Source organism: Canis aureus, chromosome 22 (genome assembly GCF_053574225.1).
Source record: "Canis aureus isolate CA01 chromosome 22, VMU_Caureus_v.1.0, whole genome shotgun sequence".
In the NCBI taxonomy this organism is placed as follows: domain Eukaryota; kingdom Metazoa; phylum Chordata; class Mammalia; order Carnivora; family Canidae; genus Canis; species Canis aureus.
In genome coordinates, this window is record NC_135632.1 from 41,114,024 (window position 1) to 41,133,292 (window position 19,269).

The 19,269-nt window shown below is 43.6% G+C and overlaps 1 long non-coding RNA gene across 2 annotated transcripts in view; it reads left to right on the top strand.

Moving 5' to 3' along the window:
* Positions 1–18,755, top strand: part of LOC144294074 (uncharacterized) — a 32,379-nt gene extending 13,624 nt beyond the window's left edge. The window contains exons 3-7 of one of the 2 annotated variants that reach the window (XR_013361469.1): positions 6,775–6,887; positions 7,061–7,290; positions 7,567–7,718; positions 8,066–8,146; positions 18,461–18,755. This is a non-coding gene — a long non-coding RNA (uncharacterized LOC144294074). Of the gene's footprint in view, positions 1–5,475; positions 6,583–6,774; positions 6,888–7,060; positions 7,291–7,566; positions 7,719–8,065; positions 8,863–18,460 lie in introns of those variants that run through there. The other variant, XR_013361470.1, reaches the window with a different exon arrangement.
* Positions 18,756–19,269: the final 514 nt, after the last annotated feature.

Sequence of the window (19,269 nt, forward strand, 5' to 3'; positions counted from 1 at the left end):
CTTGAGGACTCATGAAATTCCAGAACTATTATAGTCCAGAACTATTTCTTTTGCAGTTCAAAAACTAAGCAGATTTATTGTCTATTTGATCCCAGCCAGTTCCATGTCATTGAAACCATAAATACAGTTCTTTCCAAAATCTAGTTCTCAGATCACCATATTTCTTTGCCTGCCTCCTCCCCCCACACCCCCCATGCCACCCTGCCTTGTGCTTACTGTGAAGAGGGATACTTTGAGGCCATCAGGCTTCCATGGGAAAGCTCTACTGTTGGTCTGATCTTTCCTGAAAGTCTGAGTTTTTGTAGGCTTTATCAATTTATCTTCTTGGAATTAAGGTCTCCAAACATTTGGCTTTTTTGGTTATATAAACCCCCTGATTTTTTAATTATTTTGATTCATTTTTGTTCCTGATAGCAAATGACTTCTTAAGTGTTTTTTTTTTCTTGTATTGTCTTGCCAATGAGGCCAATATTACTGGATACTACTGTTATTTTGATTTCCAACCTTTCCCTATAGTTATAAGTTTATTAGTCATGTGGGCTACCTCCCAAGTTATTGCAGTAAATAGTTCTCTCAAGAGTTTTGCCCCTACATAACTTGAGAGTGTCGTCTTTCCCAACCTTCTATATCGATTTCCTTGCTACCTATAGGCTGGCTGTTCAGCTATTTCTTAGGTTTGTTAGAGCAGTATCTTTCTGGTACTGATTTCTTCATTAGTCAGGATTAGCTGACTTATGCTGTGGTAACAAAAATCCCCCAAATCTCAGTGATTTAACACAATAAAAGCCTGCCACATATTGGCAGGAGGCAGGGGGAGAGACTGCTGCACTGTCACTCAGGGTCTCAGGTTAACTGAGGTACCATCATTTTGTAGTTCCCACATCTGGCACCAGTGGCCCAAGGGAAGTGGGAGACAGAACTCTATATGGGGTATTCTTCGTCTCAAACCCAGAATGTTACTTGTCACTACTGTTCACACTTCATTAATCAGAAGTAGTCATATGATCCCCAAATAATGACAAGGAGGCTGAGAATTGAAGTGTTTGTAGACATTATCTACCTCATTGCATTGAGAGTAGTCCTTCAGGCTACTTGAAAACAGGTTTTGGTTTCTTGTTTACTGTGCTTTTATTTTGTCTTTTATATATTTAATGCTATATCCTTAATTCCTGGTGCATACTAAGTGCTTAATAAATATTTAATGAATGGGTGACTGAATAGACTCAGTTTTTTCAGTTAAGCTTAAAGAGAAAGAAAGAAGAAATGAAGGAAAGGAAGGAAGGAAGGAAGGGAGGGAGGAAGGAAGGAAGGAAGGAAGGAAGAAATCTCTAGGTCCTCCTAGGAGTTGGAGTTGGAACTGTGTGATGACCCAAGGGATGGGTGGATGTGGACAAAATGCATACCTCAGGCATTGGAGTGTATAATCCCTTCTCAGGGAAAGTTGCTGAGGCCTTCTCTGGGCGTGCCAGGGGGTCAAATACAGAACTGGAATGGTGTTATTTTGCCTGAGTTCTCTAAACAAGAATGGAATCTCAGTCTGGCAGCCCAGGATCCTGGGCTGGAAATGGTCCCTGGGTGGAAACCAAGTTTTCCATTGGTCACTGAGCCATTGCTGCTTGTGTGTATTGGGCTAATTTCACCTGTGGTCTGGGATCCTTGAGCCAGGAAGAAAATTTAAAAACGTATCTGAGAAGCCTTGTGAATGTTCTTAGCGTCTTTGTTCACAAGCCTCAAACTGGAAACAATACCAAATATTCATAAGAGGAAAATGGACACAGAGTTTGTGGTGTATATCACTATTGTATGAATGGGGTCCTACCCAGTAATAAAAAAGGACAAATTACAGATACATACAAAAACATGGATGAATCCTAAAAATCTTTTTTCCCCAAAATATGTTAAATGAAATGTTCTAAACATTAAAAAGTACATACTATGTGATTCCATTTATGGGAATTTCTAGAATAGGCAAAGCTAGTCTATAGTGATACAAATCAAAACAGTGACTGCCTGCCTCTTGGCAGGGGTATGGGATTGACTGGAAAGTTGCACAAAAGCATTATTTGGGGTGATGTAAATCTTCCATTATCTTCATTGGGGGTGGTGGTTACATGGATGTACACATGGGACAATGGACATATCTCATTGATATAAATGATATATTTCTAAAAAGTCATGACAACATAAAAAATTGATTTAAGAAGACAGAAATAAGGTGGATTCTAAGCTGGTGAACTCAGTGGGGAAGAGGCAACTGCAAAACTTGTTGGAGTTGACACTACTGATAGTGAACCCACCTGTTTGGTTCAGACCCACCCCACTGCATTTGACTTCATGACCAACTCTAGCCATGGCCCAGATGATCTAAGTGTGAGTTCATTCCTTTGGAGATTGGTTCAAAAAAGGACATGTTATGTAATTTGAGCCAAAGGAAAATAAGGAAAAGTCTGTTGGGAGTTCCTCTTGGGACAATTTCCATACTTCTGTAAAAGGAAATGTAATGGGACTTTTTTAAAAAGGCTTTATTTATTAATTTGAGAAAGAGAGATATTTGTTTATTTATGAGAGAGAGAGAGAGAGAGAGATAGCAAGAGAAAACATGAGCTGAGGACAGGGAGAGGAGGGAGAAGCAGGCTCCCCGCTGAGCAGGGAGCCCAATGCAGGGCTTGATCCCAGGACCCTGAGCCAAAGGCAGATGCTTAACTGACAGAACCATCCAGGAACCCCATAATGAGACTTTTTTCCTGTCTCAATTTCATCTGAGGACCTCAACCTCCTCATCTTTAAAATGGAGATAAAAACAGCAGCTTTGCCTGGCATTGATGAGATTTATTCATTTAGTTACAAATAAGTTTTGAGCACTTGCTGTATTCCAGGGACTATTCTAGGAGCTGAAGTATATTTTATTCAGTGAACAAAACTTATGATATCTCCATTCTAAATGAAACATTGAAAGTATAACCCATTACATAGCGTGTAGTCCATGGTAGCCATTACTATGAGACTTAAAAACAAGAGACCCCAATGTTATATTAAAGGATAATTTTCCAAAACTGGTAGAATCATCACTCCCATAAGATATAAACATGAACATGTTAGAGGCTTTATTTAGCTTACTAATGAGAAAACTGGTAAAAATTTCACAAGCATATCAAAGGAGAATCCAAAGAACAGATCCATTTATAGATGGATTGGGAATATTGAAATGAATGTACAAGTGGATTCAAGACTGGATTTTCCACAGAGGAAGGTCACCCTTCCCTTGCATAAAATTTATTTACATGTCCCTAGGCAAGAATTATTTTGCATTGGCATCAGTTGTCTATGATTTACAGAGTTGCAAATTCACTTACATGAAATCAGAATTAGATAACAAGAACAAGTATAGTATAACAAAACAATGCATAGTTTTCCACCAAAGCACACATTTTCAGTTCTATTGACTAAGTTGGTTTCCCATATAAACTCAAAGGACATCTGTAATTGTCAAGCAAAAGTGCAAGCAATGTTCAAGGGGTTCTGGATATGATGGAAGCACGTGCCAGGAGCAGCAGAGTGTCTTATCAGGGCAGGCTTCAAGGAGGAGTTAATACTGAAGCTGTGTAGAAAGACAAGTAGATAGAAGCCAGGCAGACAGCAGGGAAGAGAAGGGCCCACCCCAAGGAGGAAATATACCAGGAAGGGCTGAATTTCTTACAAGTAATAGAAACTGACATGAGTTTGCGATGCTGGTCCCCATTTCCCACCCCAGCTCTCCATTGGATAGTTGCTTCATTTCTCTTGCCAAAGATAAAGCTGGATACTGGTTAACGTGGTGAGGAAAGACTTTATTTGGTCATAACCATTGCAATGAGGAGGAGGTTTCAGTGTGAGCTGAACTCAACTTTGGTTTGTAGAGAGATGACTGGGGGTTTTGAAAGAATGGGGGAGCTAGAGAAGAGACTGAGTTTGTTCATTGGTTATTATCAGATAGAGAAGCAGACTTCTCACATCTTTATGACAGAAGGTGGTGCAAGTTAAAGTAAGGAGCCCAAGAACTGAGAGGGAGAATTGTCTAAGAGGGAGGCAAGAGTTATCCCCTAAGTGTTTGCATTTCAGAGAGATAGCACTCAGGTCCTTGAGAAGATGGTTCTGGTGGTAGAAGATCTATATCTCAAGGGGGACAGAAAGGATTCACAATAGCAAGCTTTCTAAAGTAACTTCGCTAAGTGCGGAGGGGGGGGGTGGGCTAGGTTTCCGAACCTGTTTGTCTATTACCAGGTTTTGCCTGAAATGAGCAGTGATTCCCCTGGCAGCCTTGAGCTGTCAGGCAGGCACTTTCAGGGGAGCATCCTAGGGGTGCAGCCTTGAGCTACTGGAAACTACCTTAGTGTTTGTTCAGGTCTCTTAGTGCAGGGACGGACAAAACCAGTTGTGCTGAGAGTCTACAGTTTTTATACGCCAAAGTTGAGGTCTAGTCAAAGCCATCTAAAGTTTGGTCAAGAAGAGAATCTTTGCCACTCTCTCCCCACAGACTGGCTCCCTTTGCTTCTAGTCCATGTGGTAGAATATGGTTGCCTTAGGTGGGTCCCCGAGAAGTAGAACCTGAGATGGATTTGGGTGATCTGTTGGGGGTCGTGTTCTCAAGTGAAGCCTATAATGCAGGGAGGAAGCATGAACATGAAGGAGGTGGTCAAGCAGGATTGGTGAAGGGGCCTCTGGGATGCAAATCCACTGCAGAGTTCTTAAGCCTTGAGGCTGGCCTTTTGTATCTCTGTGGCTATGAGGGGGTGGGGGGAGAGGTGAGCTCTTTGTGGCAGCAGGTGATTTTCCAGAGAAAAAGTACCTTTAAAACATTGGCAACTCACACAGCAGGAGGCAAGATGGGTGCGCTCAACCTGGCACAGGATATCTGGTCAGGGTACCATAACATAGAATTTAGGGCTGCTGCCCACACTTTCTTTATATGGTACCGCTGTCAATCTGATTTTGGAATCTCATATCAATTTCAAACTTGGGGGCTGGGAGCTTTCTGACTAATGCCATTTATTTTTGGAGCCACATCAGATCGATCAACTATGGCCTGGAGATCAGGTCATGGTTGTGAAGATGACTGCCCACCACAATTGCATGGATGGCAGTGGCAGGCATTCTGCAAGGTCCATGAGCCCCCAGAGGCACTCCTCATCTTGTCTATGGAGTTGTGCTCCAGGGATGCCACCCACATAGCATACAGTGTGGAAGCTGCTCTTGGAGTATGTAGCATCAGGCCTTTAGTGTTACGGAGTTGAGGGGTTCCAGAACATGCTATCCCCAAATTTGCCTTTTTGGCATATGGATTATTTTGTGGCCATTGAGAGCCAACAGGTGCAGGAAAAGCCCTAGAAACAGGAAAACACGTTTTCCTTTGGTAAAGTAAATTTACATTTATTATAAAGGAAATTTCTATTTGTAGAGAAGTGTCTCTCTCCTGTACCAGGAAGTGGACGACCCTTAACAACTCTTATCAGTGGAGTAGGCACAACTTAAATCTGCATAACAAACTTCACTAAATAACCCTTATTTACCATACTTCTGATCACCTTCCTGTAACTTGCCTCCCCCACCCAGAAACACCAAGCCCCATTTTCTTTACCTAGGACGGCACATAAACTCTTATATCCTTTTGAGTTACTCATCTCTGGGTGTGTTACATGCACGATGGACATGTTAATAAACTTTAGCTCTTTTTTTCTCTGGTTAATCTCTCTTTTGTTACAGAGCCCCAGCCAAGAACCTAGAAGGGTAAAAATAAAGACGATTTTATCTCTTCTACAGGGTCGAAGGGCAAGTCCCAGAAAGTGCATTTACAGGGAGCAGCCCAAGAAATAACTACCCACCAAGCATGGAACTGCCCAAGGGTGTGAAGTTGGGCAGAGGGCAGGAGGCTGGACACGTCACAGGATCCAGAACTCAGAGGGCTTTGTATTCCTCATTAAGAATTTTTACCCACCTTCTTCCACTCAAGTGGGGGAGTTGACATAGAAAAGCCAAATAGGGCAGAATTATAGAAAGGGCTCTAAGTTCAGTGCCCCCATCCAAATCCAACCTTTTTGCGTGAAGCCCTTGCTTTAAGCCCTACTTCTGGATTGCATCTTCCCCATCAAAACTTACCTGAGTTCTGTGTTCCATCCCCTTGACCTTTCTGTTTCCTTGGCAAGCCCTAGCTGACTGGGTAAACACCTAAGACATTGGTGTGTTAATTACACATACAAACTTTGGCATGCATTTATCTCAAAATGCCTTTTCTAGAAGGATAGATTCTAATCGTTGAGAATTGTGAGCCCTCTGGGGACAAAGCTTCTAGAGGGGCTTTGGGAACCTCTAATATTCCATTGGTTAGGCTGTCCATTGGTCCTTCATTCTGAAGATGTGTCCTTTATCTCTGTCCCCTGGTCTTCTCTGGGAGCCCCAGCCACAGGCCATGTGATCACATTACCACCAGGTGGCAGTGGCACCACATTCCTAAGTCCTCAGGCCACCACTCAGCCCAGTGGGTTTACAGGATGTAAATAAAAGGAATAGGGGCGTAAAGCATGGAGCTCCTGCTTTGGAACCACCAAGGTAAGATGGGAACTACTGTTTTGCTACTGAGAGACTCCAGGTCTTGGGGAAGGGCCTGGGTTTGTGCCTCAGTTTCCTTACTCAGAGTCAGAACAAATGTTCTGTGTTGAGAAGATAATAAAATCAGGAGAAATATGAAGATAGATAGATGTTTCTTGATCAAGCCACTTGAAAGGCTTGTTGATTTTCCAGAGTTCCTGAACCGTGGACCTAAGACTCCACTGGGAGAGTCTTCCATAAGACAGCAGCATATTTTACATCTGGGTGAAACAGCTCCTACCACCTACACATTCCTCGTACTCCAGGTCAGAGGGGTCCCTGCATCCTGGCTTCTTAGAGTATGTGGGGGTTTGTGATGGAGGCATTGCTGGCTCTTTTCTGGGGCCATTACTCCCTTTGGGGCCTATCCTGAGTGTCAAAAGCTCATCTCCTAACCGCACCCCCTTCATATATTACTGTATTCCTGCATTCCTGACAGGCCAGTGCTGACATGAAGGATGGCAGGAGCCCCTCTGTGAGGGGCTTGTGACCTTCAAGTTCCCAAAAATGTCTTCGCCCAGGTCTCCCTCACATCACAGGGCCTGTGGCAGTCCTACTCTGGACTTCCTCAGCCCAAGCCTCCCTGTGGCCATCATGCAGAAGAACTCCTACCATGGCTTCCCAGGCTGGAGCTTCAGCTGGTGATCTTGCCAGGCCCTTGAGGTCCAGGTGAGGACAATGTGTCACCCCTGGGGCTCCTCCCCGGAACCCGCCATGTGGAGAATTGGAACACTCATGTATTGTCTCTGGGTAGGGGGTTGTAAAATTTTGTGACTACTTTAGAAAATTGCTTGGCAATTACATAAAAAGTTAAATGCCTATCTGTCCTATAACTCAGGCCTGTCTGCCCTATAGTTTTAATTCTAGGTATTTAACAGAGAATAATGTAGAGCGAAGTCCACAAAAAGCCTTGTGCAAGAATACTCACACAAGCTTTATTTACAGTATCTCAAATCTGGAGAAGACCAGATGTCTCTCAGCAGGTGAATAGATGAGCACATTGTGACTTCATCATGGGGAGCACCATACAGCCCTGTTACACATCACAGGAAGGAATCTCAAATGCAAGGCTGAGTGAAATAGCCCAGACACAAAAGGTTCATGCTCTGTGATTCTGGTTTACATGAAGTTTGAGAAAAATGTGAAACTAACCTGCGGTGGTAGGAATCAGAATGGTGGTTGCTTCAAAGTGGGGGTGCAAGGGATGAGGACAATTCCTGAGAACACTTCTGTTCCTCAGCCTCCAGCCTCATGAGCTCTTCGCAGACTCCTTGAGAAGGCACTCACGCTACTTTGTTGGCTCCATCCACAGCAGGGCTGAGGGGAGGGACTTGAGGAAAGGAAAATCTAGTAGAAGTTGATAGTTCTGGGAAATTTGACATTTCAGAGCTAATGTAACAGGGACTGCTCAATAGTCATTTTCTTCTTTCATTCCTAATTGCAGCTGGGCATGTTGTCAACTAGCCAAAAAATTGGTTGCTCCAACCCCTCCTGCAGCAAGATGAGGCCATGTATCTAAGAGGTGGTATGTGTGACTTCCTGCAAGAGTTTAGTTGGCAGCAGGAGGTTGGGGAGCCCACTCTTTTCCCTCTTTCTTCCTGATTGGAACACAGATGTGATGACTGGGGCCCCTGCAGCTATCTTGGACTACAAGTTTGAAACCACCTAGTGGGGCAGAGGGGAGGCTGGGAGGAACTGGCCAGACCAGTCTTGGCCTGTCTACTTCGGGACTTATGTCTCAGTCACTGCTAATTGCGTTTCTCCATAACTTGTTGTTACACCCAAGCCCAAATGATACACGTTGTAGAGGCCATTGAGAGGAGATTGAGAGTGTGGGCTCTGGGGACACCTGGGTGGCTCAGCGGCTGAGCATCTGCCTTTGGCTCAGGACATGATCCCAGACTCCCGGGATCGAGTCCCACATCGGGCTTCCTGCATGGAACCTGCTTCTCCCTCTGCCTATGTCTTTGTCTCTCTCTGTGTCTCTCATGAATAAATAAATAAATAAATCTTTAAGAAAAGAAGAGTGCAGGCTCTGGACTCAAACAGCTATCCTCCTCACACCTGGTTTGTCACTTGCCAGCCAGATGACTTTGAGATGCTCACCTAACTTCTTTGTCTCTGCTTCCTCATCAGGAAAATGGAGATAAAACTACCTACCTTGTAGGGTTGTTGTAAGGATTAGAGGAGTGGACAAAGTATAGTGCATTTAGAAAGTATTAACATAAGTTATGCAAATAGTCCCTGGTACATAGCAAGTGCTCTATAAAGTGTGGGATTTTACTGTTTTGGCACGGAGGAACAGTGTATGTGTGTGTCTGCGTTTGTGTGTGTGAACTCTGGTCTGGGTGGCACTATCAAGCCATACTGACCTTGTCTGAGGAGAATGCCTCCTACAGGTGGCGGCTGTGTCCTCATTTGGCTTCTGGAACCTTACCCAAGAGCCTGGCTCTGGGACTCCCCCTTATGCAGAGCAAACATTTTTCCTTCTGCTACTGGCCATGGGGCGGCGACGTTCCCAAGGCTGTCCCTTCCCTTGATCTTTCTCATCATACTTACGATGAAGGGGCTTTTTATGGGCTTTTTATGTTTTCCCCGAGAAGGTGAGGAACAAGTAGGGCTGCCAGATTTAGTAAATAAAAATACAGGTCACCTGAATAAATTTGAATTTCAGGTAAACAATGATTGGTTTTTTAGTGTAAATATGTCCCAATATTTCATTTTGTCTAGCAACCTAAGTGTGGGACCCTCTGCCGTAGGACCCCCACCCCTGCCTGAGGTCACTGTCATATTCTGCGCTCCCCTGCAGGTTCTGACGGTGGGTGGAGGAGCAGGGCCATTTTCAGAGGAAAGCCCCAGTGTCCACCTCCCTTGCTGCCTGCACCACTTCCCAGATGTTCTCTCTTCTGCCCTCCTGGGAACTTCTCTCCGGAGCTTGGAAAACTAACTCTGACCTGTCATAGGTCTTCCAAGCTTCTAGATAATCTATGAATTAGGCTCTGAATCCTTCAGTTTCTTACAACCCAAAGCTGACTTTGACATTCAAAAGCCAAGCCATGGTTCTGACTTTTCTCCCGTTCTGTCACAAGGGGAGGTTGTCATTGTCGGGGCTGAGAAAGAAGCCAGACATAGGAGGATATGCAGCCAACATTTCCAGGTATTCTCCAGCAACACAAAGGGGGTCTCGTTTAAACATCCCCGCAGTCTTGTCATGATTCCCCATCGCCACCCTGTTCTTTGTTTGGGTGGCCGCAGGGGTGGTCCTTGTTACAGATGTTGGGATATTAAAGGACAGGTATACCTTGTTTGCTCACATCCTCCTCCCCCTGGCATCTGTCAGAAAATACAACAAGTGGCTCCTGGTGCTGCTTCCCAGAGGAGACTGTAATTGAGCGCCCTGTCAGCCGATGCCAGATGCACCGTATGAGAGATGAGAGCTCATCCCTCTGCCGTGTGCTTGGGGCCGAGGAGGGAAGACAGAGGAGGCCGCTGAGACTTTTGAAAACTGAGAAGTGCTTTAGTGTAGTCAAGCACACCTTCTGGCAGATACCATGCAAGTGTCTCCGAGTCCTCCTACCTGGGCATTGCTGATGAACAAGCTTGGAATGCACCCAGCCTAGTCCCCGCAGATTCATTCAGAAGACTGAAGGCACCACTCACGATGTCATTTACCTTCATGGCACAGTGAACCTGCAAGGGAAGTGGGCATTTAATTCTGGCTGGTGTTCTTCTTCAGCCACTAGGCTAAAAATGTACCCATTTGTGTAAGACACAGCCCTTAGTCACTGAGGAAAGTGAATGTGTGATGAAGAGAAGCGTCCTACATTTGGCAAACGTGCTGAGAATTCACACTTCCTGAATCAAAGTCCCTGACATTTTCAGAGAGCCAAATTTAATCAAGGCGTTTTTGAAAGATCCAAACTGAATCAGAAAGACAGGAGGCCCTATTAGCAGCATGAATCTTGATGACTGCTTGGAATTGCATTTGCTCAGAAGTCTAGCTTTCACGACAAATGAGAAATTCCATTTTGCATGGCTTGAGAAGGGGGCCTATTTCAAGCCATGTCATTGGGGTAAAATTTGGAATGAACATTTATGTGTGAGATGCCATGTTGATCTCAAGATGCTCCAAGGGTTTTGGGAATAAAAGTGGGCAGGAGTTTTTTCCTCTCTTGAGGACTATAGGTTCTTTAGCTTTGAGAATTGTAGATTCAAATAAAACCTCATTTAAAGGTCAATAATCAAAATCTAATTGTGATGGGGTGCCTGGGTGGCTCAGTAGATTGAGGGTTGGACCTCTTGATTTGGGCTCAGGTCATGTGCTCAGGATTTTGGGATCGAGCCTACAGTGGGCGTGGAGCTTGCTTGGGATTCTCCGCTCCTGCTCCCATGCTCTCTCTCTCTCTCTGTCTCTCTGTCTCTCTGTGTCTCTTTCTCTCTCAAAATAACAACAGCAACAACAACAACAACAACAACAAACCTAATAGTGAGCTGCTCTGAGGAGGAGGCCTGGAGGCCCATCTGTCCATTTCTGGTATTTGTCATGTCTTTCTGTCTTATTTCTCCCCAGTTGGAATGTGAGCTTCACATATGCTGGAATTTTTTTCTAATCTACTCACGGCTATATCCCCAGTGTCTTGAACATTGTCAGACCCAGGGTAGGCCTGGGTCTGTATTCACTGAATAAACAAATGAGCACAAAGACCTCTGAGGCTTTGCAAGACACAGCATTTATTACTATTACTAGGAGTACTATTAGCATCTACTCACTGAGTGTGTGCTATCCTGTGTTCCAATAGCATATTGAGCAGTTTGCATGCATGATCTCATTCAATCCTCACAATAAGCCTGGGAAAATGTATTTATGTCCCTGTTCTATAGATAAGGAAAACAAAGGCTTTAAGACGCTAAATAACTTACCTAAAGCCACATGGCTGGGAAGTGGTAGGTATTCAACACAGGCCTGCTTCGTTTGAAGCCTAAGTTCTCCACTGGTCTTCTTTCTCTTTTTCTATTAAAAAACAACAACAACAACAACACAGCTTTATTGAGCTATAATTCATGTGCTATACAATTCAACTGCCTTTGTATAGTCACAGAGTTGTGCAGCCATCACCACGATTCGTTTGAGGGTATTTCCTTCACTCCAAAAAGAAACCCTGTACCCATCAGTAACCATTCCATGTTTCCCCCAAGTTCTCCCAGCCTTAGGCCACCACTAATCCGCTTTCTCTCTCTATAGATTTGCCTATCCTGGACATTCCATATAAGTAGAATCATATGACATGAGGCCTTTTGTGTCTGGCTTTTCACTTAGCATGTTTTCAAGGATCACACATGTTGTTGCATGAATCACCCTCATTCCTTTTTATTGCTGGTGTTCCATTGTATTCCACCCAGTGTGTACAGTTAGGCCACATGTTGTTGGGTATTTGGGTTGTTTTTACCTCTTGGCTAATGTAATGATGCTACTATGAACCCTCATGTACAAGATTTTGCATGGATCTGTGTTTTCTTTCTCTTAGGTACATACTTAGAGGTGGAATTGCTGTATCATATTATGGCTCTATGCTTAGCTTTTTGAGGAACTGCTAGACTGTTATTCAAGTAGTTGTACCATTTTATACTCTTACCAATAACAATGTATGAGGGTTCCAATTTCTCCACATCTTTGTCAACACTAGTTCTTATCTGACTTTGAATCTAATCATCCTGGTGGGTATGGCATGGTATCTCATTGTGATTTTTTAAAAAAGATTTTTATCTACGTTGAAGCAAATGGTGGGTATTTGTCGTTTCTAATGGCTGAGTAATATTCCATTGTATACATAAGTCAATCGGAGAAGGACAAACATTATATGGCCTCATTCATTTGGGGAATATAAAAAATAGTGAAAGGGAATAAAGGGGAAAGGAGAAAAAATGAGTGGGAAATATCAGAAAGGGAGACAGAACATGGGAGACTCCTGACTCTGGGAAACGAACTGGGGGTGGTGGAATGGGAGGTGGGCGGGGGGTGGAGGTGACTGGGTGATGGGCACTGAGGGGGGCACTTGATGGGATGAGCACTGGGTGTTATTCTATATGTTGGCAAATTGAACACCAATAAAAATAAATTTATATAAAAAAGATTTTATCTATTTAAGAGACAGAGAGAATGAGAGAGCACAAGAAGGGGAGGTGCTAAGGAAGAGGGAGAAGTAGGCTCCTTGGAGGAGCAGGGAGCCCAATGTGCGGCTTGATCCCAGGACCCTGGGATCATAACATGAGCTGAAGGCAGACACTTAACTGACTGAGCCACCTAGGTCCCCCTCATTGTGGTTTTGACATGCATTTTCCCCATGGCCCATTGACTTCTCTCACCCATGCACGCACCATTTCTCCTGTCGTTGGCTGTCACTTCTGCTCAGCTGCTTCCCCATTGGTATCTCACTGGAGGTGAACCTCATCCTCACCGTGGCTACTGGGAAAAAGCTGTTGTTACTTATAACCTTCCTTCGAAAGGGAGGCGGTGTGTGAGGATCCTAGTAGCTGGAGGACATTTTGTTTGCAAAATATGAGTACTCAAAGTTAACAGAGTAGGCGGAGTTAAATTTGGCAAAGAGTTGGAGCCTGTGAGGGAGAGATGGGAATATAGAGCAGTTGGGGAAAGGTCAGGAGGGAGAGATGCAGCATGGCTGGTGCCCAAGAGGAGAGACCAGGCAGGTGATGTTCAAAGGGGAAGTCTGTCATGAAATGCTGTGTGTCTTACAGTGTGACCTCCTCTGAAACTTCCTACAACATCCTAAGTAAGCTCAGAATGGTCTTGTGGAGTTTTCTTTCTGGGGTGTATGTGTATGTATGTGTGTAGTGATGGACAGTAGGATATGAGGCAGTGCTGAATCAAGCATGAGGGTTGGTGTGGAGTGAAATCAGGAGTTTCATAGGGACAGTCTATGTGCTTGATAAATGCTCGATCCTGGGCCTCCTTCCAGACCTCCTGAGTCAGCATCATTTGGCATGGAACTTGGGAAGCAGCTTATTTATTTATTTATTTATTTACTTATTTATTTATTTAAGTAGGCTCTGCACCCAGTGTGGAGCTAACATGGGGCTTGAACTCAGGACCCTGAGATCATGATCAGAGCTGAGATCAAGAGTTGGATGCTTAACTGACTGCGCTTCCCCGGTGCCCCTGAGAAGCAGTATTTTAAAGAGCTACCCAGGTACGATTCTTGTGCTTCCAATGTCTGAGAACCATCAGAAGGACCCCCAGTAGCCTCCATCAGCTCATACATAGTCTGTTCTGCTTCTAGCTTCTTTGTTTCCAGTGGTGGAGGATGAGGAGCTCATGCAGCCCTTGGTCTTCCGGACATTCTTCTCATGAGCCCAGTACCTTCTGAGCAGTTTGGCTACAGTCCACCTGGTGGCCTTATTCCATTTGGTTTCCTCTGCATGTTTATTACAGACACTGCACGTTTCTAACCTTTGGTTGGCACCTGGCCAATTTTCCCTAGTTTCACTAGTTTCACAAGTGATTTCAGGAGATAGACAGGAGATGGTCACAACCCTCATCAGGATGCTTCTACCACCCTTCAGGGTTTTCATTTCTCTGGGGTCCTTCCTCTCACCCCTACTGACAAAATCAGGCATGAATTAACGTCTGCCCTTAGATTTGACTGCTTTGATTTGGCAGTTGTGACTTCACAGTTCCCAACCCTCATATTCCTTTTCTACCAATACCTGCACATTCAAGTGAGCATAGAACAGCGAGAGTGTGACATGTATGATGTTTGTTGCAGGGTCACTTTTCCAAAGCCCATGGAGAGCTCTAAACTGTAGAATACATTTTCTTCTTCTTGGTGCAGTAACATTTCAGGCTGTGAACAGTAATAATGATTTAAATATAGCTGAAAATGGTCTGCTCCATAAATACAACTTGTGTCAAAACCAAAATGCAACTTTATTTTTTGTCTCAGATGGTCCTTTTATAATTTTTCAGGAGAATAACTTTCCCTAGCCTCTGAACATTAATATAACTTGTTTCCTACTCTGACCTAGGTCATAGATGGTCTTTCAGTCACTTTTAGCTAATAATGAGGATGCATCCAATTAAGGATATTAATGAAGGCTTCCATCTTCACTTGTTCTAAAATGTAGGTTTTGTTATTATTCAGATACAGTGAGGCCAACAGATCAGGAGGCTGCCATTGAAAAGATAGTTCATGACACTATCCCAAGAGAAGATCCCAAGAGAAGGGGATGTACCTTGTCACAAGGAGCCACACATGGAAGCACAGGGGTCAGGCAGAGGGAGTGAGGAAAAATGTGAGCAAGAGCCTTTACTGTAGTTTCTGTGAGGCTGGGTAAGCAGATTAAGGATTGGCTGGTTTGAATAATTTTAGCAGGCGTTGGTGCATAGGAACTGTCCCTAGTTGCCTGGTATCTGGCCCTGGGTTGGATAGTGGCCTAGCGTGAGAGTCTGACCAGCGCGGTGGTTGTTGGGGGCAGAGGCTCTGGATTGGTTGGTTTGCATAGGAAGGTCCTCTTTTGAAGGCAAGTCTTATTTTTATTTTACTTTTTAAAATATCTCTAAGAATTGGTTAGCCCTTGCAGTCCTCCAGGATCAGCAAGATGTCAAAGCATCCAAAAAATATGGAATAGAAAGACATGGCTCATACAGCACTCAAAGGTAAGACTTCACTCCATGCTAACACCTGTGGTTGGCAGCTATCTCCCACTGGGAAGGAGAAGTGACTTCTGCTTTTCTCTTACCTACCTCTCTCCCACATGCAAGCTGCTGTTTGAGACCCCATCAAAGTACAGTGCATGGAAGTAGGATAGCAATATTGATTCCAAGTGCCATGGTCAGGGTGTCCACTTTTCACAGCTCTCATCCTGTGAGGCCTTGGTCCTCCCAGCTGAATGCTTGAACAAGACTTAACATGGCCCACATCTGGTACACACATCCTTGGTTACCTGGGCAGGAGTACAACTCTAGGCCACATTGGCCCCAACTGCGGAGAACCCAGAAGAAGCCCTCTGGATGTTTCTATTGAAGCCCACTCCCTACAGACCAGAAGCAATGGACATAGCACTCCATCCAGCCCCTCAAGGCATCAGCACAGTTTTCTGCAAAGAATTTCTCCTCCAATCCTATCCCTTCCCACACTCTGATCTTGTTTTCACAACCCTGATCCAGCTGGGGGTTCTCATGTCCTTGGCACATCTCCATATGGGGAGACTGTGGTTCGGATTTCCCTGTCTATCTCACTGGCGTAGGGGAGCATCTTCTGAAACCAAGGCCAGAGGAGTCCTGCTTTCACTTCCTACTGAAGAGGCATCAAGATCATACAACTGCTCAGGCTTCCTTCCCTTTGTGCCTCCTGCCAGGATATTGGAGCTTTAAGACTCATAGAACCAATTTCCACTTTTTTTAGAGCAGAATATAATCACAATTAGCAAGATGCCATTTTCCATGAAAGTATGGAAAGATGTTACTTTCAGGTCCTGTGAACACTTTTGTCTGCTCAGAGCTTTCTGGAGAGGGTCATAGCTGCTCTGATGATGATTACCTCCACCTAAGCTCCTTCATCCTCTTCCTTCAACTTTTTTACTGAAAATATTTCCTACATCAAGGGAAAGCCCAGAGTGCTAGGGGTGGTGGCAAGATAGTGGAGGGCAGATATCTCTGGGGTCACAAATCTTGGGTAGAACTGAGGTTTTTACTCAGATATTCTATCTACTTACCTCCAGGAATCACTCATGTCCACCTGACTTTTAGGTTGGAAACCTGTATTTAAATTCACAAAAGCAGGCTTTCCTGTATCTTCCTACCCAGGATCTGTAGGGAGAAAAATGAGTGGGGGTTTGGAACAGATGTGTCAAAGGTTTGCCATCACTAATAAGATGTATGCCCAGATAGTAAGTTTTCTAGTTTTCCAAAGCTTTTGTGACTTCTTACACACACACACACACACACACACACACACACACACACTCAAGCATTTGATGTTTCTGAAACCCAGCCTTAAACACATCTCAAGTCATGATCACAGAAGCAATGGACTCCCCCCCTGGGGTTGAGGTTCTGTAGGGCATTTCATGATAAATTTATCAAAGCCACAGGAGCCAAAGCTTTATAAATAATTTTGGCATCCTTCATTACTCATTATTTGCTGTTAGCCCGTTGGGGGCAATTAGTCTCCATAGAAAGGAGAGGTTTCCCATTTACAGTTGCATTCACAGCACTTTTATTTTTGTGAACATTTTATTTCCCCAATCTCCAGATGAATTTTTGCAATGTTGGAGATTTTTTATTTACGGAAAGTGAAACAGCTGTATTATAATGGAACCTGAGGATTTATCCATTCATTTGGAGACACCTCCAAACAAATTGCATCCCCAATGTTTACTAGACACTGTGCTAGAAAGGGGGTGCGAATTCCATGCAGACATGTCCCTGGACATGAGCTGGGAAAATTCACAGGAGTGAAATAGAGAATTAGAGTCCAGTGGGAAGAAAGCTGACACAGAGGCCATGAAAAGCAGATGAAGATTAAGGGGAGGATACCAAGGATGGTTGGGTTTGGAAGCATGTAGAGAAGTTGGACAGATACAGAAGGAAAGGTTTTCCAGGCATAGGGAACAGTATGAGTCAAGGTTTTTAAGTTTGAACCTGCATGGAGGTCTGAGAGTTGAGAAGACCTTTCCCACTTCTGGTAGATTCTGGGGAGGCAGTGAGATTTCTGAAGGAGAAGGTTGTGTAGTGCATTCAGATGGAAAGGGTTTGTTTCCTGGTGTTTTGGAGAGTAGAACTATAGGACCCCTGATAGGTCAGCCATTTAGAAAAATATTAAAAACTTAAAATGAATTTCTGCCAATAATATAATCATAGCAATAAAATAAAAATTTAAAGCAAAAGAAAGGAGACTGATCTCGGGGAAAATGAAAATCAAAATCATGCCAGGAGGTAAAAGAACAGTAACCAGAAGAACAATTTTTTCTTTTTAAAAAGATTTTATTTATTGATTTATTTGAGAGAGAGAGAGTGAGAAAACATAAGCTGGGTGAGGTACAAAGGGAAAGAGAGAAGCAGACACCCTGCTGAGCAGGGAGCCCAACTTGGGGTTCAATCCCAGACCCTGGGATCACGTCCTGAGCCAAAGGCAGATGCTTAACCAGTGAGCCACCTCAGCACCCCCAGAAGAATAACTTCTTGAATTAGATTTGGAAGTGATAATATATATGTGCTATATAATACATGAAGTACATACAGATGTGCATATATGTAATATATATAAAATACATACATATATGGAATATACATGTATTTATAGTGAGTGTATTGTATGTGTATATATATGCCATATACATATATATTTATGTTTTTTTTAATTGAGGTATAAGTTACATACAATAAAATTTTAAAATCTTGATTTTATTAAACTATTACATATGTATATGCCAAGACACAGAACATTTCCACCATGTGAGAATATTCCCTTGTGCCTCTTTTTTAGCCAATCTTCTCATTCCAGAGAGCCCTTCCCCATAGATTACTTTTACCTGTCTTTGAGGTTCATATAAATAGAATTATACAGTATGTGCTCTTCTGTGTCTTGTTTCTTTTGCTCAACACAATGTGTTGTGAGTTTCCATGATCTTGTTGCATACCTGGTGGTCTGGTTTTGTTTTTTTTTTATTGCTGTAGTATTCGATGGTATTGAGTATACCACAGTCTGTTTATCCACTTTCCTGTTGACGGACACTTGGGTTGTTTCCAGTTTGGGTTGTTGTGAATAAACGTGCTATGAACATTTCTGTACCCACTTTTTGGACATGTTCTCATTTCTTTTAGGTGTGGAGTGGCAGTCTGAAGTCATTATACCAGTTTACGTTTCCATCAGCATTGAATGAGAGTGAACTGTATTTTCAAGATGGATAATTCAGCTTCAAATAAGTATCCCAGACATATTTTGGAAGACTTGCTAAATGACTATAAGGCTGGAAGTCAGAGTCCATGGATCTAAAGTTCTCACTCTGCCACCCAGCCCTGCATGGTCTCCTGATTTTCCTGTGTCTTCCTTTCTTTGTAACAGAAGTGGTTTAGACCTTGATCTCAAAAGTCACTAGAATTCAGTGTCATACTTAAATGTTTTCTCATGTTTCTCTCTGTATTTCTTCCTCTGCTGATCTCCCACTACCATGCCAATTTGGTCAACAAGGCCCTTCTGTCCCTTGTCTACAGGGAAGAGAAGGCACAGCAGAAAGTAGATAAGAAAGTAGGTAAGACTCCTGGCTTTTGAGATTCAAAAGCCAAACCATTGGCAGGGAGAGGGATGTGCTCAGGCCGGAGTAATTTGAGAGACTACATGATGCATGATGCATGATGTAGAGATTCTAGCTCCCTGGTCGGTACAGTCATGCCCCTCAACCAGCAAAGATTCACTGAAGGGAATCTATGAATACAGATGGAGACGCATAAAGAAAGCAACGACAACGTTGTTGAGAAGGAGTAGCAGCAGCTTAAAACAACAACCATTTTATTTCATCTCAATTTCATAGGCTAGGAATTCAGACTGGGCTCAGCTGGGACTGATGACTGGTACACTTCCATATGGCTTCTCCAGAATGGGGGACTTAGGGTGGTTGTGCTTCTTACATGGT